This window comes from Bubalus bubalis, chromosome 13, assembly GCF_019923935.1.
Source record: "Bubalus bubalis isolate 160015118507 breed Murrah chromosome 13, NDDB_SH_1, whole genome shotgun sequence".
Classification (NCBI taxonomy): Eukaryota; Metazoa; Chordata; class Mammalia; order Artiodactyla; family Bovidae; genus Bubalus; species Bubalus bubalis.
Window position 1 is genome coordinate 4,763,160 of NC_059169.1, and position 26,186 is coordinate 4,789,345.

General features: G+C 44.2%; 1 long non-coding RNA gene across 4 annotated transcripts in view; it reads right to left on the minus strand.

The window, feature by feature from the left end:
• Positions 1-26,186, minus strand: part of LOC123464848 — a 90,530-nt gene that overhangs the window by 18,399 nt on the left and 45,945 nt on the right. For all 4 annotated transcript variants that reach the window (XR_006639885.1, XR_006639886.1, XR_006639883.1 and 1 more), the window contains one exon: positions 10,801-10,939. This is a non-coding gene — a long non-coding RNA (uncharacterized LOC123464848). The remainder of the gene's footprint in view (positions 1-10,800; positions 10,940-26,186) is intronic.

The window sequence follows — 26,186 nt, forward strand, 5'->3', positions numbered from 1 at the left end:
TAGTTTGTTGTTCATTTTCTGGGATTATATGGAACAAAATATTTCTTTAAAAATATCTTCTTTTGCCTTATGCTAAAGTAGTCAGATCAACTACTCTGCAAATGTTTAGGGAAGCTAATCATAGAAATAACATTTTTTTTCCTTTACCTAACACGCAGCTTTGGTGTAAAACCATGTAGTAGCGGATGCTGTACCCCAAGACATGGAATGGCAGTGGAAAGAGCCGGTGGCGGGAGGGAAAGGGCGAGGGAGGGGCAGATGTCTTATCAGACCCTCTTCACCATGCAGGCGGTACCTCTCGGACACCCTCCTTAAGAATTAATTTCTAGAACAGCTCTTCAGCCTGAAAGCCCAGAAAATGATTCCACACGCAGTGGTCCCAGAAGAGTCCCTCTGACCCCGTCCAGGCCTTTGTCTGTCACACCGTCGCCTTTTCACGGACTCCTGGGGGCTTGGGCCGATAGTAAAATGAAACTCCAAGTATGAAACTTTGGGCTCTTCGTAATCTAACTCGTCACAAACATTTTTACCCTTAATCCTTAGAGCCCAAATAGCATCATTTTAAAAATTCCCTTATTAACAGATACCTTTTAATTATCATTTGTGGGATAGGAAAAAAAAAAAAATCAACCAAGTTCAGGCCACCTCTCACCTTGTCTCTTTCTTTTTCCTTTTTGTTCAGCAAGAATCTCATGGCTTTCCCTCCCATTAGCCCATTATTCCTGTTCACCGCGAGGCCGTGTTCCCGTCTGTAAGGGACACAACGTGTCATTGTCCGAAGGCCACCTACATCAGTCTGCTCCAGGGAAAACGAGCTCTCGCCACACACAAAAGCGAAATCTGTGCAGACGCTGGCTTCAATCACTTGGTTAAGTGTCGTGCAATGAGTGACAATACAGGTTTTTTTTATTCTCACTGGGGACAGAACGATGTTTAATTAGGCATTTAAAAGCGACTGTTAACTTATACAGACCTCATCACAAATGGTTTTTCAGCAGGCTCAGTGATCTGAAACACCAATTAGTTTCAATTCACACTTATTGTCTGTCCCTCATTACAGCAGTTAGTTCAGAATCTAAATTCTTTCCTATGCAAGAAAGTGTTGATGTCCTCCTGTGAATAAGAAGAATATATATGTTTTGTCCTTTTTTCAAACGGCACCCTGTAAAATGTCTTCTCATGTGTCTCTTTTCTAACTGGAGAAGCATGCAGAGCTCTTCTCCAGAAGACGCCCTTCGTTGAGACCGGTGGTCTTACTCTGAAGCCTCTTTATTTCCAAGGCCTTCGGTGGGCAGGGGGGTGGGTGGGGAGTGACCTGTGATGCCTCTCCTGATGCTGCAGCTCCCACAGGTCTGGGCAGCTGCATCTGTCATGACCGCCCTGACTCCTGGGTCGTGCATGGCCTCTCTGAATGCCCTTCTCTCGGACGGAGTGGACTCTCCATAGCCAGCCTCTCTTACGGGTCCCCAAGCTCCCAGCCCACAGAAGCACGTGTTTTCTGCTCGCTCAAAAGTCCAGCTTTAGTACAACAGAGAGTAAGCAGAAGAGCATGGAAGGAAGGGCATCACGTCTTTCCAGAGAAGGAGAGCCACTCAGAGGCAGATAGATGGATATAGAGATGCATGGATAGAAAAGCAGATTGATCAGATAGATATAGAGACAGATGGATAGAAAAGTAGAAAGATGACAGAGATAGAAAAATGTTCGCTAGACAGACGTAGATAGGTAGACAGATATGGGTAAGTAGGTAGATAGATAAAGATGGATACAGATGATGGATATATAGATATAGATAGACGATATTGCTGTTGTTGTTCAGGTGCTAAGTCATATCCGACTTTTCACGACCCCATGGACTGCAGCACACTAGGCTTCCAGAGAGGTGATAGAGATAGATAAATCATAGATATCAGTAGATACATGGATATAGGTAGGCAGGTAGGTAGAGATATAGATAGATGATAGATAGATACCAATAGATATATATCAATAGACAGATGGATGAGTGTGTGCTAGGTCGCTTCAGTTGTGTCCAGCTCTGTGTGACCATATGGACTGTAGACTGCCAGGCTCCTCTGAACATGGGGTTCTCCAGGCAAGAATCCTGGAGTGGGCTGCCATACATAAGACACTGATTTTAATTATGGAGGCTGCTGAGTCCAAAATCTATAGATCGGGTCCTCAAGCTAGACATTCAAGGAAGAGTTACGATAGCCTTGAGTCTAATTCTGTAAGGCAGCAGGCCGAACATTTAGGCAAGACTTCCATGTTGCTGTCTCAAGAAGAATTCTTTCTTCTTTGGGAAAATGCAGTCTTTTCTCTTGAGGCCTTCAACACACCACTGACGCTATGGGAGGGAATCAGCTTTACTGAGTCTGCTGGTTTAAATGTTAAACTAAAAACACCTTCACCACAATGCCTAGATGGATGTTTAATCAAACAACTGGGTATCCTCACCAGCTGACACATAAAATTGACCATCACAGGAGGAGGACACAAACTAGAATGCACATGGCGGTTCTGCCCTTCAAACGACCCCAAGACAATCCTTGGGCCTCGGTTCCCTCACTTGTAATAGTTGCTGTTGTTCAGTCGCCAAGTTGTGTCTGACTCTTTGCAGCCCCATGGACTGCAGCATGCCAGGCCTCCTGGCTCCTCAGCATTTCCCAGAGTTTACCCAGGTTCATGTCCATTGAATCAGTGATGGCATCCAACAGTCCATCACCTGTAATGTGCTTCCCCAAATAAAATAAATGAGAACAAACAGGATTTGGGGCTGTCTGAAGAATGAGGAGTGTTCGGTTAACAAAGCTGGATTCCCTCTCTTTGAATTGTCACTAATAACATAGTAAAGTGGCAAACCACTTCAGTATTCTTGCCTTGAGAACCCCATGAACAGTATGAAAAGGCAAGATGATACGATACTGAAAGAGGAACTCCCCAGGTCGGTAGGTGCCCAATATGCTACTGGAGATCAGTGGAGAAATAAGTCCAGAAAGAATGAAGGGATGGAGCCAAAGCAAAAACAATACCCAGTTGTGGATGTGATTGGTGATAGAAGCAAGGTCCGATGCTGTAAAGAGCAATATTGCATAGGAACCTGGAATGTTAGGTCCATGAATCAAGGCAAATTGGAAGTGGTCAAACAGGAGATGGCAAGAGTGAATGTCAACATTCTAGGAATCAGCGAACTAAAATGGACTGGAATGGGTGAATTTAACTCAGATGATCATTATATCTACTACTGTGGGCAGGAATCCCTTAGAAGAAATGGAGTAGCCATCATGGTCAACAAAAGTCTGAAATGTAGTACTTGGATGCAATCTCAAAAATGACAGAATGATCTCTGTTTGTTTCCAAGACAAATCATTCAACATCACAGTAATCCAAGCCAAGTCCCAACCAGTAACGCTGAAGAAACTGAAGTTGAACAGTTCTATGAAGACCTACAAGACCTTTTAGAACTAACACCCAAAAAAGATGTCCTTTTCATTATAGAGGACTGGAATGCAAAAGTAGGAAGTCAAGAAACACCTGGAGTAACAGGCAAATTTGGCCTTGGAATAAGGAATGAAGCAGGGCAAAGGCTAATAGAGTTTTGCCAAGAGAACGCACTGGTCATAGCAAACACCCTCTTCCATCAACACAAGAGAAGACTCTATACATGGACATCACCAGATGGTCAACACTGAAAGCAGATTGATTATATTATTTGCAGCCAAAAATGGAGAAGCTGTATACAGTCAGCAAAAACAAGACCGCGAGCTGACTGTGGCTCAGATCATGAACTCCTTATTACCAAATTCAGACTTAAATTGAAGAAAGTAGGGAAAACCACTAGACCATTCAGGTATGACCTAAATCAAATCCCTTATGATTATACAGTGGAAGTGAGAAATAGATTTAAGGGACTAGATCTGATAGATAGAGTGCCTGATGAACTATGGATGGAGGTTCGTGACATTGTACAGGAGACAGAGATCAAGACCATCCCCATGGGAAAGAAATGCAAAAAAGCAAAATGGCTGTCTGAGGAGGCCTTACGAATAGCTGTGAAAAGAAGAGAAGTGAAAAGCAAAGGAGAAAAGGAAAGATATAAACATCCAAATGCAGAGTTCCAAAGAATAGCAAGAAGAGACAAGAAAGCCTTCCTCAGTGATCAATGCAAAGAAATAGAGGAAAACAACAGAATGGGAAAGACTAGAGATCTCCTCAAGAAAATTAGAGATACCAAGGGAACATTTCATGCAAAGATGGGCTCGATAAAGGACAGAAATGGTGTGGACCTAACAGAAGCAGAAGATATTAAGAAGAGGTGGCAAGAATACACAGGATAACTGTACAAAAAAGAGCTTCATGACTCCGATAACCCTAACCCTAACTCACCTAGAGCCAGACAACCTGGAATGTGAAGTCAAGTGGGCCTTAGGAAGCATCACTATGAACAAAGCTAGTGGAGGTGATGGAATTCCAGTTGCTGCTGCTAAGTCGCTTCAGTCATATCTGACTCTGTGCAACCCCACAGACGGTCAGGGACCCCACCAGGCTCCCTGGTCCCTGGGATTCTCCAGGCAAGAACACTGGAGTGGGCTGCCATTTCCTTCTCCAATGCATGAAAGTGAAAAGTGAAAGTGAAGTCACTCAGTCGTGTCCAACTCTTAGCGACCTCATGGACTGCAGCCTACCAGGCTCCTCCGTCCATGGGATTTTCCAGGCAAGAGTACTGCAGTGGGGTGCCATTGCCTTCTCTGGGAATTCCAGTTGAGCTATTTCAAATCCTGAAAGATGATGCTGTGAAAGTGCTGCACTCAATATGCCAGCAAATTTGGAAAACTCAGCAGTGGCCACAGGACTGGAAAAGGTCAGTTTTCGTTCCAATCCCAAAGAAAGGCAATGCCAAAGAATGATCAAACTACCACACAATTGCACTCATCTCACACGCTAATAAAGTAATGCTTAAAATTTTAGAAAAGTCAGAAGAACCAGAGATCAAATTGCCAACATTCGCTGGATTATCGAAAAAGCAAGAGAGTTCCAGAAAAACATCTATATCTGCTTTATTGACTATGTCAAAGCCTTTGACTGTGTGGATCACAATAAACTGTGGAAAATTCTGAAAGAGATGGGAATACCAGACCACCTGACCTGCCTCTTGAGAAACCTGTATGCAGGTCAGGAAGCAACAGTTAGAACTGGACATGGAACAACAGACTGGTTCCAAACAGGAAAAGGAGTCCATCAAGGCTGTATATTGTCACCCTGCTTATTTAACTTATATGCAGAGTACATCATGAGAAATGCTGGGCTGGAAGAAGCACAAGCTGGAATCAAGATTGCCAGGAGAAATATCAATAACCTCAGATATGCAGACTGGAAAAGTTGGCTTAAAGCTCAACATTCAGAAAACGAAGATCATGGCATCTGGTCCCATCACTTCATGGGAAATAGATGGGGAAACAGTGGAAACAGTGTCAGATTTTATTTTTCTGGGCTCCAAAATCACTGCAGATGGTAATTGCAGCCATGAAATGAAAAGACGCTTACTCCTTGGAAGGAAAGTTATGACCAACCTAGAGAGCATATTAAAAAGCAGAGACATTACTTTGCCAACAAAGGTCTGTCTAGTCAAGGCTATGGTTTTTCCAGTGGTCATGTATGGATGTGAGAGTTGGACTGTGAAGAAAGCTGAGCGCTGAAGAATTGATGCTTTTGAACTATGATGTTGGAGAAGACTCTTGAGAGTCCCTTGGACTGCAAGGAGATCCAACCAGTTCATTCTAAAGGAGATCAGTCTTGGGTGTTCTTTGGAATGACTGATGCTAAAGATGAAACTCCAGTACTTTGGCCACCTCATGCAAAGAGTTGACTCATTGGAAAAGACTCTGATGCTGGGAGGGATTGGGGGCAGGAGGAGAAGGGGACGACAGAGGATGAGATGGCTGGATGGCATCACTGACTCGATGGACATGAGTTTGAGTGAACTCTGGGAGTTGGTGATGGACAGGGAGGCCTGGCGTGCTGCAATTCATGGGGTCGCAAAGAGTTGGACACAACTGAGTGACTGAACCGAACTGAACATAGTAAGTTCGGTTCAGTTCAGTTCAGTTCAGTTGCTCAGTTGTGTCTGACTCTTTGCAACCCCATGAATCACAGCACGGCAGGCCTCCCTGTCCATCACCATCTCCCGGAGTTCACTCAAACTCACGTCCATCGAGTCGGTGATGCCATCCAGCCATCTCATCCCCTGTCGTCGAGCCACCCAAATTTAAATTCAGAAAGTTATCAAACTGGTCACATTTTGTTGTCTTCAAACAAACAGTGTCAGGTAGGGGAGTGCAGGTAGGTTTCAGGCGATTCTACATTTGGGGTATGGTCTTGAAGGTCAGTATGGAAATATGCTGAACTAGTTTAGTTAACTTGGCACTGAACAACCCAGCCAGATAGTTCTGTCCCGGGAAGAGAATGTAGGCATGTCCCATGGAAGTGTGGCTGTAGAGTGTGAAGATACAGCAGTAGAAGTCATGGACTCTAACTGTCTGACACTGAATCAGTCACTTAACCTCTCTTGACCTCAATTTACTTTCTAGAAGATAGGAAATTTGGAGAAAATGACTTTAACATTCCGTCCAGTTTCACATTGGAATCTATTAGGATTCATGCTTTCTTCCTAAACGGTTTGTATTCATTATGGAGTATTTGATGTTGGTTAAGTCAAATCTGTTCAACTTTTCAACGTATTAAGGCATAGAGGTAATCTGAAGAGTAAAGACTAAAAGAGTTTATTTTCCTGGGCTCCAGGTCACATAGCCTAATAACTATTTATATTAGCTACTGCAATGGAATCAGTTAATAGCTCTATTTGTACCTTATCTCTTCATACTTTGTCTTCCCAAAAGATCTTATGACTAAATCTTCCTTTAGCCAATTTGGTTTCAGCTGCTTTTCTTTGACAGTCTGTAAGGTGATATTTATTAATATTAAGACCCATTCTTTTTCCAATTTACGGCTCCTCAGCAGATTACTCTACTTTTAGGGATTAACGGTCCGTATCATTACACCTTTTTCATCAGTTTAGATTCATCTTACTATTTTTAACTGCTTGGCCTTTGCTGTTAAACTACAAGGTACATTAGAGCATGACCTTTGATACAGGGCTATTTTCAGAAACAAAACTCAGGATTCATCCATTCCTTGTAAGAGGAACCCCAATGACTGTGAAGTGGATAAATAAGTAAATTAACAAAGAGTAATGAAGAAATACTCTAAAACTCCAAATCTTCTTATTGATGGTTATGTGCCCTACAGTCCCTGTAGGGCCTGCTACATAGAAGATATATTAAAAATCGTTTTAAGAGATTCAAGAACGTATGTACACACTGCTACATTTAAAATGGAGAACCAACAGGGACCTGCTGTAGAGCACAGGGAACTCTGCTCAGTGTTATGTGGCAGCCTGGATGGGAGGGATGTTTGGGGGAGAAAGGATACATGTGTATGTATGGCTGAGTCCCTTCGCTGTCCACCTGAAACTATCACAGCATTGTTCGTGAATTGGCTATATCCTAACACAAAGTAAAAAAAAAAAAAAATCCCATGGACAGAGGAGCCTGGTAGGCTACAGTCCATGGGGTCGCAAAGAGTCGGACATGATTGAGCGACTTCACTTTCACTTTCTTTCAACACAAAGTAAAAAAAAAAAAGCACATAGAAGAAAAGACGGGAAAATGTCAAAGTGCCTACAGCACAGCCATACCCCCAGCCCTGTCGTCATGCTTCTCTGACCCCATTCACTCGACAGCACTGCCTGAGCACCTGCTGTGTGTCTGGCACTGCGTGAGTCGCTGAGAATACAGCAGTGAGCAAGGTAGGGCGGCGTCTTACCTTCCTCTGGTTTACACCTCACCTCGCTACTCAAAATCATACGATGCGGGCGGCAAATGAAGACGATGCTTTTACAATAAAGGAAGAAATCTGGGATTTTTTCCCAATAGAATTATTCGGTGTTTGATAAAATGCTAAAGGAAATCAACCCTGAATATTCATTGGAAGGACTGATGCTGAAGCTGAGGCTCCAGTACTCTGCCACCTGATGCAAAGAGCCGACTCATTGGAAAAGACCCTGATGCTGGGAAAGATTGAGGGCAGGAAGAGAAGAGGACAGAGGATGAGATGGCTGGATGGCATCACCAACTCAATGGACATGAGTCTGAGGCAACTCTGGGAGATAGTGCAGGACAGGGAAGCCTGGCATGCTGCAGTCCATGGGGTCACAAAGAGTCTGATTTGACTTGGCAACTGAACAATAGCAACACAAATGCTCAGTGTATACTTCGGTGACCAGACCACTGTTTCTTTTTTCAGGTAAGGAACGGGAGCCCCTTTGTTGGCATAAGAGGCACTCGAGCACTCCTGAACACAGAGCCGGCCCTGACCGCAGGAAGGGATCTTCGCAGGTGTCATTATCAGGGAAGACCCCCTAGGACTGCCCTTGGGCCCATGAATGACTCCAGAAGACCAGCTTCCTTCTTGGGCAGTGTCAGCTGGGTGGTGACCTTTGTGCTGGGCAGCTCCGTGCTGTCCTACAAGTTTGTAACCTTGGCAGTGGGATGTTACATCCTTAGGACTCAGCATATAGACATGTTCATTCACAAAGTACTGATTTTCTCCCTTTTTTTTCACTGTCATGAATATCGGCACCAAAAAGCATTTTGGGAACGAAATAATTGATTCAAAGCCATTGTCAATACGGTTTCAAAATGACACAAAATTCAAACTAGTCCATTGAAATGGGTATTGAAATGTGCATAAATAAAAGATTTCATAGGAAATGTGGTTGGAATTATTAGCTAGAATCAGGCTTGGGGTTTTCTGTGATTTAAAATTATTTGCGCTGCTTAGTAATCATCGATGGAACCTTTGCTATTTGCCGATGTCGCCTCACACCCTGGGGACCCAAAGATGGATGGAGGCATGGCCTCTGCCTCCTGGCTGAGCCTCAAACACGAATCAAATCGGGTTTCGCACACTGAGATTAACCCTGTGAGCATTTGGTTCTTCCCTTCACCAGAAAAATGCAGGCTCCGCAATTACAACAACGTCACTTTTCCCTGGTGGCTCAGACAGTGAAGCATCTACCTACAATGTGGGAGACCTGGGTTCGATCCCTGGGTCAGGAAGATCCCCTGGAGAAGGAAATGGCAAACCACTCCAGTACTCTTGCCTGGAAAATCCCATGGACAGAGGAGCCTGGTAGGCTAGTCTGTGGGGTTGCAAAGAGTCAGACACAACTGAGCGACTTCACTTTCACTTTTCACTTTCACTTTTCACCATTTCTCCTCCTGAAAATATAACTACGTTTATGATGAACATTCATCAGGACGCTTAGCACACGATTTTCATGCTCTGCTACTCACACTGTTGCCTATGTCTCCTTGTGTCTCCTGCCTTGCAGGTGGATTCTTTCGTGTCTGAGCCACCAGGGAAGCTCCCTCCTTATGTGAAAATGGGTGACTCATGACTGGTGTTAATCAGAATATTAAATTAACCACATCTTAACCAGCAGTTTTAATAACAACAGCATCTAAGCTTGGAGAAGAGATTTGTTGAAAGTTACAGAGCACAGAAGCTTCTCACCCAAGAGAATCTCCAAGCATATAATTCACAGGCTGCTCTAAGACCCTGGTCAGTCTCAGATTAAGACTGTGGGGCAAATTCTCTCCTAAAGCACGAGGATCCTGGACCACCCCCAGCTCAGCCCGTAAATGCACTTTATTTCCCACGGTCACACCCATAGCCCTCTTCTCCTGATCCCATCAGTCATGGGAGATGGCTGCGGATCCTCATCTTAGAGATGGTTCCAGAGAAATGACTTCAAGACTCTTGATAAACCTCCTCGAACCTCCACTTAAAGACTCGAAATGTTAGGTACTTCCCTTTCGCAGGAAAATAAAAAGGTTACAAATTCGTTAAAACGCTCCATCCCAATGCTTCTTTTCTGTTTTTATCACCATCTGGCTAGATGGATAAATAAGGTTCAAAAGCTGAAGAAGGTCTTTTCTATCAGAGGGAAATGTCCTGGGTTAAGCTTTATTAGCTATCATTCCAATGTATGGCTTTTGGTCTATTATTCTATTTTCCTGGCAATTATTATAACTTCACGGACAGCCATGGAAATAGCTTTCCTGACATTCAGGTTCATATCAACATCTATAAAGATTAATACTAACATTAATTCAAATGTTCTTAGCTCCTTCCTTGTCATTAGCAAATAGAAGAAGTTAAAAAAATATATCACTAGCTATTAACATGGTAATAGTGCAACAGGTAGCAAATTATGTTAGCAGTGTCATTTATGTATTTATTTAGGACAACATTTGCTTAATCTGTTTCAAAAAGGATTTCAGGTGGCTTCAGTAACTGCTAAAGTATCTTAGTTGGTTGAAAGCAAGTTTTTCACCTGAATTTAGGAAAGTGTTGGACAGAAAATTGGATAAATGATACCCAAGGCACTTAATGCAAATTGCACACCATCCCACACAGTGAAAAGGAGGATAAGTTAGCTGGACAGGAATCAGTGGCTGCTAGAAATGGTCCAAGCTCCCTCGGGCGTCCGTAATTACTTTCAATTGGGTAGCTTTCCCGACATTTGAGATTTCTTAAGAAAGGCTCCAAAACAGTTAGCATTACTTGATACTCAGCCACTGCACTTACTAGTCAAGGAAAGTGGCTGCCATGTGATCCCCGCCCCCCTCCGGAACTGAGGATTCACAGGGACGTCTCTTCTCCCCACTTGGTACTTACCTGGAGACGAGCCTTCGGTGACCTCAAAATCAGGTGCCCAGTTTTATCAGGCTTCCTGGTCCCTTTGAGTCACAGGCCAATGCTGTCTCCCTCATTTTAGTCATCAAAACTCAAAGAAAAGCAAGTGAGATGGCTTGTCCTAGGAGAAAAAAAAGACCATAAACCTGACTTCCTGTCTCCTGTTTTCTTGACAATCAACATATCAAGGTCTCCATCAGATGCGCTAATGAGGAGTAGACGACATGGCACAAATCTTTTTAAATCCTTAGAAAACTCAACATCTCTCTCCCGTGACAGTTTTATGTTTCTTTTCAGCACACGTTTTATGGGCAAATAGCACAAAGAATATGTTTGAGATTTATTTACTACCCATTTCCACATCTGTGCCTTAAAAATAATAAACAGGCAGGACTTCCCTGGTGGTCCAGGGATTCAGATTCTACACTTCCAAAGCATGGGGAGTGGGTTCGATCCCTGGTGGGAGAATTAAGATCCCACATATTATGTGGCATGGCCAAAAAAATAATAAAGAATCAGATTTTGCCTAGGACACGTATCTTTATACACCTGTTTCTTTCTCCTCATTTCTGTTCCTCTTCCAGTTTTGAAAACTGTACCCCCATCAAACCCATTGTTCAAAGTGGGGATTGGCTACATCATTCAGGTTCACCCTCATATAGATTTATGTAAAATATATTGATATCACTGTGCTAGGTCTCCCAGGTATGTTCCCTTCAGGAACAAAAGCTCCCATCAGCACTAAGGTGACTGTGTGCATGAGAGGCAGCAGGGATGGTCCTGATTTGCAGATCAGCATATGCTCAACTTTCCTTCTACTGTTGATAAAAATTATCATTATGTGCTGAAGATGGTGAGCAGAAGACAACCAGGACAGGGATGAAGAGAAAGACGTGGCAAATATCTTCTGTCTTCAAATTCATAGCCTAATGCCTTCGTGCTCAGCCACTCAGTCATGTCAGACTCTGCTACCCCAGAGAGGGCAGCACACCAAGCTTCCCTGTCTTGCACTGTCTCCCAGAGCCGAGAATTTGCTCAAATTCATGTCCATTGAGTCAGTGATGCTATCTAAACATTTCATCTTCTGTCGTCCCCTTCTCCCCCTGCCCTCAGTTGTTCCCAGCATCAGAGCTTTTTCCAATGAGTCAGCTCTTCGCACCAGGGGCCAAAGCATTGGAGCTTTGGCTTCAGCATCAGTCCTTCCACCGAATATTTAGGGTTGATTTCCTTTAGGATTGACTGATCTCCTTGCTGTCCAAGGGACTCTCAAGAGTCTTCTCCAGCACCATACTCAAAAAGCATCAGTTCTTTGGTGCTCAGCCATCTTCATCTCATATTCATACATGACGACTGGGAAAACCATAGATTTCACTATACAGACCTTCGTTGGCAAAGTGATGTCTCTGCTTTCTAATATGTTGTCTAGGTTTGTCATAGCTTTTCTTCCAAGGAGCAAGTGTCTTTTAATTTCATGGCTGCAGTCACCATCTGCAGTGATTTTGGAGCCCAAGAAAATAAAGTCTGTCACTGTTTCCATTGTTACCCCATCTATTTGCCATGAAGCGATGGGACCAGATGCCATGATCTTAGTTTTCTGAATGTTGAGCTTTAAGCCAACTTTTTCACTCTCCTCTTTCACCTTCATCAAGAGGTTCTTTAGTTCCTCTTCGCTTTCTGCCGTTAGGGTGGTATAATCTGCATATCTGAGGTTACTTATCGTGTGTTTGAAAAGGAATCAGTAGGTAGAGGAATAAAGATAGAATGTGCAAGTGACTTCTCTTAGAAGAAAATGTTTCGCAGTGAAATCCAAGAAAGTGCCAGACCTGTATTTCAAGTGTTTTGCTTATGAAGACAGATTTGAATGAATCCTAATATATAGGTCATTTCATCATCAATAGACAAAAGAGAAGCTAGAAAGAGAATGTCCAGATGTGAAGAAGAGGTGGTGTATTAAAGAAGGTGATGGAAGGAATGAGATCTGGGCACAGGTGAGCAGGTTACCTGGGGAAAGAAGAGTGATGCCCATTGGGGCTTAGAGAGGAAGTAGAAGCAATGTGGAGGAATTCTGAGCTGGGGGAGAAGCAAGAGAAAGGAAAGGCAGCTTTGATCTTTCTGATAAACTGAGAGGCTGTTTATCTTGTGAAATGGTGGGAGGTGTGGGTAGAATAGAGGACTTGAAAAAAGTGAAAAAGAAAAAAAAATTGGTGCAGACACTTTGAGGAAGCCAACAAAAAACAAACGTGAAAATAATCCTGGTGTGGCCTCTTTTTCACATCTTTAAGCTTCTCTTGGCGGGATCAGTATTCTATTTCAGATCAATCTTAACAGTCAGTCGTCAAACATTCCTGGAATGTTCACTTTCTACCAGGTTTACGCTAAGCCCTAAAGTACTTGTTAGGCCACTGCCAGAACCTTCGTGGGAAAAGAACTGTTTCTGACGTAAGCTAGTAGTTTGCTGCTTCCCACGTATTAGGGCCACAGTTGAATTACGCCACGGTCTGCAGACTTCAAACAAAGCTTCCAGGAAGTGAACGGAACCAGGACAAGGAAATGACTGTGACTCTGCACTCCATAAAGTAAAGAAATAAAGTGCAATTTGTCGCTGGAGAAACGGAGGAAGCTGAGCTGATAAAATAACCTAAGAAACTATGCGAATGATGTGATAAAGCTGGAATGGAGTCGATCATTTTGTACTTAAGATTTAACACCATTCTCCTGAATGGCCTGGGCGATCTAAAACTGGGGCAGGGAGGAGATGTCATTTTATGGCACACGTCTGCCTAGAACTCGGTCACCATGTGTCTAGGTGTCACGGGTTAAAGTCAAGGGCGTCTATTGTCACCTCCAAAAAGCCCACTTGATGATTTTTCCACGTACCTTTATGGAGCATATAGACTTGTAAGTGGAGGGAGTTAAATAACAGCATCTGCCCAGCAATTGGGCTTTGGGTTTTGAAATTGTGTAAAATAAACTGTTTTTTCTAACAGATAATTAACATTTTGAGGAGTCTGGTCGCCTGCTCTGTGGGGAGCGGCTGACTCACTGAACCGCAGGGGTTTCACCAGCCGCCTTCGCTCCCTCTCACCAAGAGCGGTTTTGTGCGAAGCTGAAGAGGTGGCCTCAAATGAAACTGCAAACTAGGCTGTTTCTCCGGATCCCTGGGTCTCCGGGTCCCCCACTTCCCCTCCAGAGATGCCCAGGACTCTCACATCCTCCTCTGCTCCGCTCAAGATGCCCTGGGGGCTGTCTGTTTACACGGAGGATTCTCAGGTGGCACAGTGGTGAAGAACCCGCCTGCAGTGTTAGAGACGCAGGCTCCATCCTGGGTCGGGAAGACCCCCTGGAGGAGGGCATGGCAACCCACTCCAGTGTTCTGGCCTGGAGAGCCCCATGGACAAAGGAGCCTGGCGGGCTGCAGTCCCTGGGGTTGCAAAGAGTCAGACAGGACTGAGCACAGGCAGGAGCATGCGAGACTCCTCCCTCAGTGAGCCAGCGAAGATGACTCTTAATATACCAGGGCTGTACATTCAAAGGCTTACAGCCACCTTCTCAGCAGTGCCTGAAAAGCTTTATTTCGGGTATCACTCTGACTGCCTTGGGATCTGGAGTCGCCTTCAAAGACCATCCTCCTTTCTTCTGGAGGCAGCACTTCCTGCTGGGAGAGTGGTTGTGCTTTCTGGAAATCATGACAGTCCTCCTGAACCCAGTCCCCTGAAAAACATGTGGGAGATGGTTTCTGGGCTCCCCGGTGATTTCAAAGACAGTTGCATGGTGATGGACAGAGAGGCCTGGCGTGCTGTAGTCCATGGGGTCGCAAAGAGTCGGACACGACTGAGCGACTGAACTGAACTGTGATTGAAAGCACTTTCGGGGAACTTCCCTGGTGGTCCTGAGGTTAAGAATCCACCTTACAATGCAGGGGATGCAGGTTTGATCCCTGGTAGCAGAATCAGAATCCTACTTGTCACTGAGCAACTGGGCCCACGTCCACCAGCTACTGAGCCTGTGTGCCCCAGCTAAGACCCAGTGCAGTCAAATAAATATATATATATTTTTAAAAAGAATATTTTAGAATCCAGGAGCCAACCAGGCTCCAAGACCCAGCATGCTCCTTGCAACGGGGAGTCTCCCCACAGCCTGCCTGGGTGGCACTGGAGGGGAATGGCAACCATAGTAAGCTGCCTGCACGCCTGCTCAGTTGCTCAGTGGGGTCCGACTCTTCTCAGCGCTGTGCTTCTCTTGTTAACGGGAGCACAGGCTCTAGGGTGAACCGTCTCAGCCCCTGTGGTGCAGCTCACGGGCTCAGTTGCCCTGCTGCACGTGGAATCTTCCCGGACCAGGGATAGAACCCATGTCCCCTCCACTGGCAGGCGGATTCTTAACCCCTGGACCCCCCAGGAAAGTCCCAGGCAACTCTTTTGTAAGCTTGTAGGGGATCTGGGATGGTCATGTTTCCCTGAAGATCCAGCTTACTTTCATCTGGACACATTCCTTTCGCTTCAGGTATATATATCCCTATAAAAAGTTGTGGCCCTCAAGTTGAAATTGATGATCACTAAACTGAAGCAGCATATACACTGGAAAACCAGGAAGAGCAAAACCCTACTGCTGGTCCCCGTGTCCCTTCCCATAGCGGACATCGCTAATCGGTCAGTACACTCCGGTGTTGAGACTGACGTCAGCTTGGAGATCTTTCTCCACACAGGACTCTAGGCACTGCTACTCATACCTGAGAATTAGGATGCAAGTTGAAACCTATCTGTAACCATTGCTTTCATTTATTTATTTTTTATATCTATTTATTTGGCTGCACTGGGTCTTCGTTGAGGGACACAGATGCAGAATCTTTAGTTGCAGCACGCGAGGTCTAGTTCCCTGACCAGGGATCAAACCCAAGCCCCTCTCTGCACTGGGAGCACGAAGTCTTAGCCACTTGGCCACCAGGAAAGTCCCTCTGTAACTCTGCTTTTAAACTGTTGCCAGTTATTCTAAAGACAGTGGTAACCAGTGATGGATTATGTTGTTTGACATACAAGCTACATACAAAAGCATAGAAGTCTCGAGTAGAAAATATTAATATCATCACCGAAGCAAGTGTATCTGGCAAAACTGGGAATCCAGATAAAGCTTATTTCTTTCTGTGGAACCTAAGGCATGGAGTTTTCTTCTCCCAAGGTCACTTAAGTCAAGTGAGTAGTTCTGAAACTTTGGAGATTTGGGGGCCTGAGCATCACTCCTGATGGATCAAGGCTGCCCCCCAGGAACCAGTCCTGTGTGCCATTCCTGAAAATTGAGGAGAAATGCTGCTTTGAAAATGATGGATGGGCCTTTAGACAGCACACCCCCACCCCACCCGGCCCATGCTGGGGAAGGAAGGCATTCCACACTGGCGGGTGTGTGGGTGGCTGAGAAAAGCTAGAGAAATCACCCTGAAGTGAGAGTTTGCTGAGAAAGAAACGTGCCTCAGACTGAGACGGATGATGACTGCATCTGTGCGTGCCCAAACTTCCCATCTCCTCAAATGTCAGGAGGGTCTGGACAACTCACCAAACTGCTTCAACAGAGGCGACCCAGGTCACAGGGCATCGACTTAGTCTGGGAGCCTGGACCCGGAAGCAGAAACTCATGGCGGGCCCAGTAATCTGTAGTTAAGTAAACCCTAGGCGACCTTGATGCTAAAGTTTGTAAAAGTGAAAACAGTGAAAGTGTTAGTAGCTCAGTCACCTCTGACTCTTCATGACCCCGTGGACTGTAGGCCTTGTTAGTCTAACATCAATTTGCACACTGCATGCTGCCCACCGTCCACTGCATACCACCCACGCCCAGCTTGTTAACACACGGTGGGTGTGTGGTGCGATCTGTGTGTCTGCCTTTGCTGTGGGTTCACAGGCTGCCAGCAAGTGTCTAAAGTGGATCAGAAGAATTGCCATTTCTCTCTGAGAAAGCTCCTTAACCCAGGAGTGCCTGGCCCTGAGGGTGTAGAACCATTGTCAGGAAGGGTTAGGCGGTGATGTAGAAAGTAGAAGTATCATGTCAGAGGCTGCTGCCTCAGCTGTGAGACTGAGCCACTGATGCTGAAGCAGAGAAAGGCAGTGGGGGCAGGGTGAAGCTTCACTGGCCTTGGAACCAAGTATGTCACCAGCTACCCATCTACCAGGGGACAGGGACGTTTGCTTGTCCCAGCTTACTACCGTTGGGCTTCCTATGTGGCTCAGTGATAAAAGAATCCACCTGCCAATGCAGGAGACACCGGTTCAATCCCTGGGTTGGGAAGATCCCCTGGAGGAGGGCATGGCAATCCATTCCAGTATTTTTGCCTGGAGAATCCCAAGGACAGAGGAGTCTGGTGGGTTACAGTCCATGGGTTGCAAAGAGTCAGACACGACTTGGCGACTAAACAACAACGCGGTCATTTTCAACTAGAAGAGATTCCCTTCCCTTCCCTGCCTCTCGCTGGTGAACAGTTTATCCTTACAACTTGGCTTGGGGGAGGTGAGTGTTACCAGCTTCTAGTGGACAGGAGGCAGAGAAGCTATGAAACATCCTATGATCCACACGATAGTCCCTACCCCAGCAAAGAACTTCTGGCCGCAGAAAGTGAGTTTTTGCTGAGGCTGAGAAATGCTGATGTGGAGGACTGAAATGTGGGTCCCTGAGTGACTGATCCTGCCTAAAACAAACCCTTAACTCAGGACTCACTCAGTGGAGAATATAATTCTTCCAATAAGAAGAAAATGAACCCAATTCTTGCTTTGGACCTAGGGAAAGTGTGTCCGTATGATGTCTTTATCAAGTTAGAGAAAACTCTATTTATAAACGCCTCTACAGCCTAGTATTTCTGCAAAGAAGACAAATAACTTACACCTTTTTACGTGAGCACAATCTCTGGCCGCAGCAATCTGTTTAGGAGACGCGGCTAGGAGGGTAGCCTGTCACTCCCCTTGCCACAAAGAAACACCAGAATAAACAAACTATCCTGGGCCCCTTGCATACTTGCAGTAAATGATAACAGCAGTTTTTTGTTTTCCATCTTTAAGATCAAAATATTTTAGTGACTTGTGATTCCTACACCTATAAAAATGATGTGTTTAAAGTTCTACAGTCTTAAAAAATAAACATGAAAAGCCTAGTTTATTTAAGATATCAAGAGAAGAAAAAAAAAGATTGGTGGGATTTTTTTTTCCTTTCCCGATCAAATAACGAACAAAATCAGCTACAGCACTACACTTTTAAAACATTGTAAGCTATAGCATTTTACTGTAATGAGTCTGTGGGTTTGCAAGGCAAGCTCAAAAGTTATGACGATCAACTCAGTCCCAGAGGGGAGAGTTTAGCTGTGTAAGCACTGGTTTAGGGAACGAATATTCGGTCGAATCAAAGATTCCGATAGTCGCTGGGTTTCCTCAACCCTAAATTCTTCTATGATGCATAATTGGATATTATGCAGTTAACTGAGAAGGACCTTGGGAGAAAACAAAAACCGAGTTCCTTTTAGATCTTCAGGAACATTAAAAGCTAAGCTTTCAACTCTAGCCAAATGCCATTACCATGAATTTCTTCCAATATATATTGTTTAGTCACAATGCTTTATCCTTGATATCACATGTGGTCCCAAAAGTTCAAACTTATAAACCAAGACTCCAAGACTTGTAATCCCAGAGACAGACTGTGACCAACACACAGCATGGAATACATTTATGCTGTAAAATGCTACTAATGATAAAGTCGAACTGAGTGGGGTTTGATCAAAGTCTCCACTGAGAGGTTGTGAAGATAGGAGGCTTGGGTCATAGTGGTCGGGTCCCACCAAATGTTAACAGCAACCAAAGTAGGAAGGTATGTTCTCCTATAATTAGGAGAAGGGGAGTGTGTTTTCCTGCCTGGAGTTTCCAGTCTTTAGAGGAATTTTGGGTTCTTGTAGGTTGAGAAGGATCCTTTCCTTGGAAACTTCACACCACGGCCTCAAAGTCTTGGATGCTCCCCATCAGTGACAGCTGCGGGGACCGGGTACCAAGGGTCTCATGGGCTGCGTGCATGCGTGTTAAGTTGCTTCAGTAGTGTCTGACTCTGTGCGACCTTACGTTATGGACCAGAGCCCACCAGGCTCCTCTGTCCATGGGATTCTCCAGGCAAGAATACTGGAGTGGGTTGCCATGCCCTTCTCCAGGGGATCTTCCCAACCCAGGGATTGAATTCTGGTATTCTGCATTGCAGAGTCTTTACCATCTGAGCCACAAAGGAAGCCCAACAAAGGCTTCAGAGTTTTCCAAGACAAGTCATTAAAGCGATGGTTGTGACCAACACCTCAAGCCCTCGTTCCTTCTCTAAGGCGGTCCCAGCTCTTTTCATCCCATCCTCCCTCCCATGACCTCACAATACCGTCCATCCACGAATTCTGTGCACAGAACTGTCCCGTGTTCTTTTTCACCGTTTACCCTCAAGCCCTGCCGCTGCTTCCTGCTGATACTGAAACAAGAAGACCTCTGGCTTCTGGTGTGGCTGGGGACCCAGGGGTGGTGTCTTTCAAGCTGGATGACTTAAGCACCCAAGACTTAAGGGGTTGCTCCACAACAAAAATAAAATTCATCTGGCTTTGAAAATTTGGTCTTGATTGGCATGACAGAGAGGAAAGGAGATTTGTGTGTGTGTGTGTGTGTGTGTGTGTGTTTTCTGAGTGAAAGAGTAGAGACAAAACTTCAGAAGCCAAAGTGTCAAAGTGTTTCCAGCCAACCTGTTCATTTAGAATCGCAGCCGGTCAGGGAAAAGCAAAGGGAAAAGCAAAACTTAAAAAAGTTTTGTTTTGTCCAACTGGCCAGAAGAGTTATGAATGTTTTGAGGTCAGAGTGGTTACATGATCAAAGTGCTTCAGGAAAATTAATTAGATGTTGCTATGGGTTGGGACCCGATATGGATGGAAAAGAGTCAAGAAAAAAAAAAAAAAAAATCAGGAGCTATTAGAGTGAGGAGGGCCTGAGCTTGGGTGGTAAGAGAAAGGGAAAAAGTATTCACAGAAGGATCAGCAGTAAGTAACCAGGCTCAGGAAGGCATCACAGCACCACTGTGTCCCCTGCCTCATTAGGAACGTGACACGTCCTTGTCATATTTGCATCCCCCCAGTCGGTGGCCCCCAGTAAGCGGGCGGTGCTGTTGAAGCAGACATCTCCCTGATTTCCCAGGCACCCCGTCCCTCCCTGCCTGAGGCTGCCCCATGCGCTGCTCCTGTTGAGTGGGGTCTAACTGAATGCATCCTTTTAGAAGGGTCTTTCCTGGGTTCTGGAAGCACAAATTGCTTCAGGGCTTTCCCCAACGACTCAGCGGATGAAGAATCCGCCTGCAATGCAAAAGACACAGAAGATGCATGTTCAACCTCTGGATGGGGAAGCTCCCCTGGAGAAGGGCATGGCAACCAACTCCAGTATTCTTGCCTGGATCCCATGGATAGAGGAGCCTGGCAGGCTACAATCCATGGGGTCACAAAGAGTCGGACACAGCTGAGCATATGGCAATCTTACTCTCTGAAACAACTGTGAAGACGCTACCCTTCCTCAACCCTTCATTCAGAGGGGTTCATGCCGGCGAAATGGGCTTGGTGATAGCGATGTGATTTTATGCTATCGTGTGGTCCAAGCTCTGATTCCTGACCTTTTCACTTTCGGCCCTGTGTGATTTGGGACAAGTTTATTTAGTCCTGCTGGGCTTCAGTTTCCCTATTTAAAAAATGGGGTTGATAATAACAACCATGCAAGGACACGATAAGAATTAAACAGCACGTGCCAGCAGTTGGCATGCGTAGAATGGCTGTACCTTTAGTTATAAAACAATGAGAAAACGGGTGTTTCGTTATCACTGTGACACATACAGAAGCAAATATTCTCAACGTGACCGCACCGGAGGACCCTCCAACCAGAAATAAGTCCTTCTGCTCTGCAAACCAGTGGTCACCAACATTTTTGGCACCAGGGATCTGTTTTGTGGAGAACAAGTTTTCTAAGGACTGGGGGTGGGACAAAGCATCACTATCCATCATGAGAAGGATTAAGGTAGGCGTCTCCAACCTCTGGGATCTAATGCCTGATGATCTGAGGTGGAGCTGATGTAACAACCCTAGAAACTGAGTGCATGAGAAATGCGATGCGCTTGAATCATCCTGAAACCCACCCATGAAGACCCAGGCACGGATGGGCTCCCACTCTCACCGTTAGAGTCCCAAACTCCTCCAGGCATGGACACGCTCACGAATTGACGGTTCTTTTTTTTTTTTTTCAAAACCAAGTGAACTGATCTCAAACTGGTTTAATAAAGAGAATTTTAAAATACTGTTGCGTTGTCCTTCTTTCTGAAGAATTAAGTTAATATTTAGCCTTTGAATAAGTAAAAAAAAAAAAAGAGAGAGAGAGAGAAAATAAAAATGTGAATTTACTCTTTCAACATTATAAAACTTTGCTTTTGTTTTGTTTTTTAAAGTAACTCCGTTCTTCTCAAGTCCTGGGTCAACCTCTCCTCGCACTTGGGAGAGTCCTGTATATTATTCTGCAACACCACCGACCCATTTACGAACAGGCCCGTTTCTGAAAATAACATAAACACACGTCTTTCCCAGGGAATCGGAATTTAAATAAGAAAAACGAGACTGGTTGCAGGTCTGCAGCTCCCCAGCTAGTCCTTCTCCCCTTCTGCTCCTCTGAGGAAATGAGTTGACTGTAAAGAAACCACAATGACCTCACTTTCATGGAGGAAAATGGAGAAAATTCAGGGTGGTGATGCTGTGGAATTGACTTACATAGAAAGCATGAGGGGCAGTCGGGCCGTGTGTCTGATGTATCTTGTCTGTATCGGTGTTAAACTCGCAATTTGGGTTCAGTCCTGGGTGTAGCTGTTCACCCCTGGCTAAACAGGAAACGTTCTTCTCATCAAAGTCTGAAGCTTTTGATCTTCCTAATCTCCTGCTTGTTCACAGTCTCGGCATACCCAAGTGAGGGAGGTTCACTTGAGTCTATTGAATCTCTTAAAACTCCAGGAAATGTGCTTTTTTTTAAAAAAATTTCATCCTTCATCCTTAGGGACCAGTGATAGCAACTGAATTCTGAAAAGATGTGGGTCATATAGGTGATTCATGCTCATTTTTATGACTGCTTAAATTCTGAATTAAAGATTCAATAGTTCAGAGAACCAGCTTGATATATTAGCATCTGCCCTGCATTTTTATGCTGTCTTTTAACTGCTTTATTCTCGGCAAGTCTGTTGACCCCTTCAAACCTGGCCGAGCGTTGGTGACAGGTTTCCGAGCAGTCTCCTCAGCCCACGTCTTTCGACGTGATTACTGGTGGCCTATTTGGTTTTGCTGGAGAAGGAAGTATCAGTCTACTGCAGTATTCTTGCCTGGGAAATCCCAGGGACAGAGGAGCCTGGGGGGCTACAGTCCACAGGGTGGCAAAGAGTCAGACACAACTTCGAGACTAAACAACAAAATTTGGTTTTGCAGAGAAAGCTGTGACAGCCATATTCTAAGAGTTATGTGTCAATTTTAATTAAATGCTGAAATTGAATATTAATCCATTTTGCACAGTAGAGCAATTAGAAAATACATCATCTCATCCCTCAGAAATAACCAGCCTATGAATATGGGCATAATTTATTCTAATTGTATCTGTCTGTGTTTCCTCCATGCTTGAGATCATTCTTTTCTTTTTTTTTTTTTTTCAGTTTTGACTTTTTTTTCCCCTGAATCCTTAATTTTTTTAATTTATTTTTTTTTTAATTTCAGCTGCACTGCTTCCTCATTGTGGCACTCAGGATCTTTGTTGTCACACATGGGCTGAGCCGCATGTGGGATCTTAGTTTCCTGACCAGGGATGGAAACCGCATCCCCTGCATTTGAAGGTGGATTCCTAACCACTGGACCATCAGGCAAGTCCCTTGAGATCATTCTTTATCTACAATTTGACAGCCTACTTAGATAAATAAATTCAAATTTCTTTTTAACTGGAGGATAATTGCTTTACAATATTGTACTGGTTTCTGCCGTACATCAACATGAATCAGCCACAGGTATATGCATGTCCACTCTCTCTCGAACCCCCACCCACCTCCCACTTTTGCTTTGCTTAGAAAATCGTATCACTAGGTGGGTCCTTAAGCAGTCTTTACCGTTTTAATGGTTACATGATATTTCCTTGCATGGACATCAGTTCAGTTCAGTTCAGTCGCTCAGTCGTGTCCGACTCTTTGTGACCCCATGAATCACAGCACACCAGGCCTCCCTGTCCATCACCAACTCCCGGAGTTCACTCAGACTCACGTCCATCGAGTCAGTGATGCCATCCAGCCATCTCATCCTCTGTCGTCCCCTTCTCCTCCTGCCCTCAATCCCTCCCAGCATCAGAGACTTTTCCAATGAGTCAACACTTCCAATGAGGTGGCCAAAGTGCTGGAGTTTCAGCTTCAGCATCATTCCTTCCAAAGAAATCCCAGGGCTAATCTCCTTCAGAATGCACTGGTTGGATCTCCTTGCTGTCCAAGGGACTGTCAAGAGTCTTCTCCAACACCACAGTTCAAAAGTGTCAATTCTTCTGTGCTCAGCTTTCTTTACAGTCCAACTCTCACATCCTTACATGACCACTGGAAAAACCATAGCCTTGACTAGACGGACCTTTGTTGGCAAAGTAATGTCTCTGCTTTTGAATATGCTATTGAGGTTGGTCATACCTTGTGTTAATTACCCAAAGTGGATGTTTGGGCCATTTCTTACTTATATTAATATTGCATAAATATCCCTATTCATAATCTCTATCTGCACCTCTAAATATTTCCCTAGGATAGCACCCTAGATGCATAACTTCAGGATCTGAGAATTTTAAAGACATTCTTCCTCCACATTTAAAAATCTGAGTGACTTCTAAGGTTTCATAAAATGTGGTATTTCACAATTACAAGGGAGAATATACAGTTCTCCCTGGTGAAGATGGTAAAGAATCTGCCTGCCAATACAGGAGATGTGGGTTCAATCCTTGGGTCGGGAAGATCCCATGGAGGAGGAAATGGCAACCCACTCCATTCTTGCCTGGGGAATCCCATGGACAGAGGAGTCTGGTGGGCTACAGTCTGTGGGGTCACAAAGTGTCGGACACCATTGAGCAACTACCAGTATACACTCGAGTATCCACAGCCCTGTGAATCTGACCGTGGAAACACTTAAGCTGTAATGTAAAATAGTATAAAGTTCTACTGAGGGAGCGTCCAGTCTCTGTGTGTACATTTCTCTCATCTATGTGTGTCTTTTCATTTTTCTTTGTCATTCTCTTCACATGAGTACTTAAAATTTTCTAAGAATTTGAGTTAATACATGTAAAAATACAGGTTAAGCTATTTGTTTTAAAAGTTGCATGATATGGAAGCAACTTAAAGTGGTCATCGCTGCAGAGATGAACAGAGGAGAGTGGAAAATTGAGATTTGGAGTTTTCATTTGCATCTTTCTGTATTATTTGAACTAAGTACATGTATTATATTCTTTAAGTATCAATGGGATGATCTTCTTAGTGTGACTATAAGTTTCTCTTTGTTTTTTCTGTTTTATAATTTATAAAATAAATTATATATATTTGTAATTATATATTTTATATAATTTATAAAATAAAAGATACTTTTTGAAAAATTAAAGTTTCTATCATCCAATTCATAATGAAAGTTATTCGTGGAAAAAGTCAACAAATCAACAGTTAAACTGTTGGCAATTAAAATCGTACATGGTAAAATGTACTACCAGATAAAAGTATAAGCATAAAATATAAAAAATAGAATCTTCTTAGTTAAATGAGATGAAACAAATCTGGCAGGAGAAATTTGCACTTAGCTGAATGAATGTCCAGGAAATAAAACTCTAAATGTATAACTGGTAAAATTTTTATTTTTTTATATTTGATGTAGCTAAACATTTTCACATCTGTTAGCTTTTATATATCCTCTTTAAAAATTGTTCATAACCTCTGTTATTTATATATTAGATTTTTGATGTCTTTTCTTATTGATTTACCTTATTTTTCATATTACAAAACTATGAACCATTCATTTGAAATTTTTTTGGGAACTTTTTTCGCCAGCTCTCATATGAAGTATTAAAATGCCTGCTTTGCTTCTTGCATTATTGTCACAGCTATTCCTCCTAAAAGTTCCAGGACTTTCAGCCACATTCATTCATTTATTAACAACCCAGAATCTTTATGGCTTTTCAGGTGGCTCTGTGGTAAAGAATCTACCAGCCAGTGCAGAAGATACGCGATACACGAATTCAACCCCTGGGTCGGGAAGATCTCCTGGAGGAGGAAACGGCAATACACTAGTATTCTCGCCTGGGAAACCCATGGAGAAGGGAACCTGGCGGGCTACAGTCCACGGGGTGGCCAAGGGCCAGACATGACTGAGCACACACACACACGATCTTCATTTATCATCTGTCTTGACCTATGCAGATATGTTGTTGTTTTCAGCCGTGTCTGACTCTTTGTGACCCCATGGACTATAGCCCACCAGGCTCCTCTCTCCACGGGATTCCCCAGGAAAGAATACTGGAGTGGGTTGCCATTTCCTCCTCCAGAGGATCTTCCCAACACAGGGCTAGAACCTGCATCTCCTGGGTCTCCTGCAGATGTATAGTACCTTTAAGCAGTGGGCATCTGACCTTGCCTCTAGGTTTGGCCACAGTCCATTTCCCAAACACAAGAGAGTATCGAGCCTGTCTCGGTTGCTAGGCCTGCCGTAACACGGTTTCATAAACTGGGTGATTTAAACAACAGGAACATCTTGTTTCACAGCTCAGGAGGCTAGAAGTTCGAACTCAAGGTGTAGGTGCAGTGGGTTCCTTTCAAGAGCTGTGAGAGTCAGCTCTAAACTCCCAGCCGTAAACTTCCAACCAGGTCTCCTGGAAGGGTAGCCACTTGGCAGGACCTGGAAACTCATGGAAGCTTTACACCAGGAGGGTAAAGGAGCCGAGGGCTTTCCTTTTCCTGGCCAGATCATACAGGAAGACAAAGTAGGTGCCGAGTAAGATATACAGTATCTGCAACAGCATGTGACTTGGAGGAGGGATAGAGCACATGGACAAGCAAGAATTACACATGACCCTGCTTCCAAAGCCACTGTGAAAGCCAGCAGCTGCCTCAGGGACCACACCCTTGTCCTGGCGACGAGGGTGAAAGAGGACAGTGAAAAAGCTGGCTTGAAAAACTCAACATTAAAAAAAAACCAAACAACTGAGATCATGACGTCTGGGCCCATCACTTCATGGCAAATAGAAGGGGAAAGAGCGGAAACAGTGACAGATTTTATTTTCTTGGGTTCCAAAATCACTGCAGATGTTGGCTGCAGCCATGAA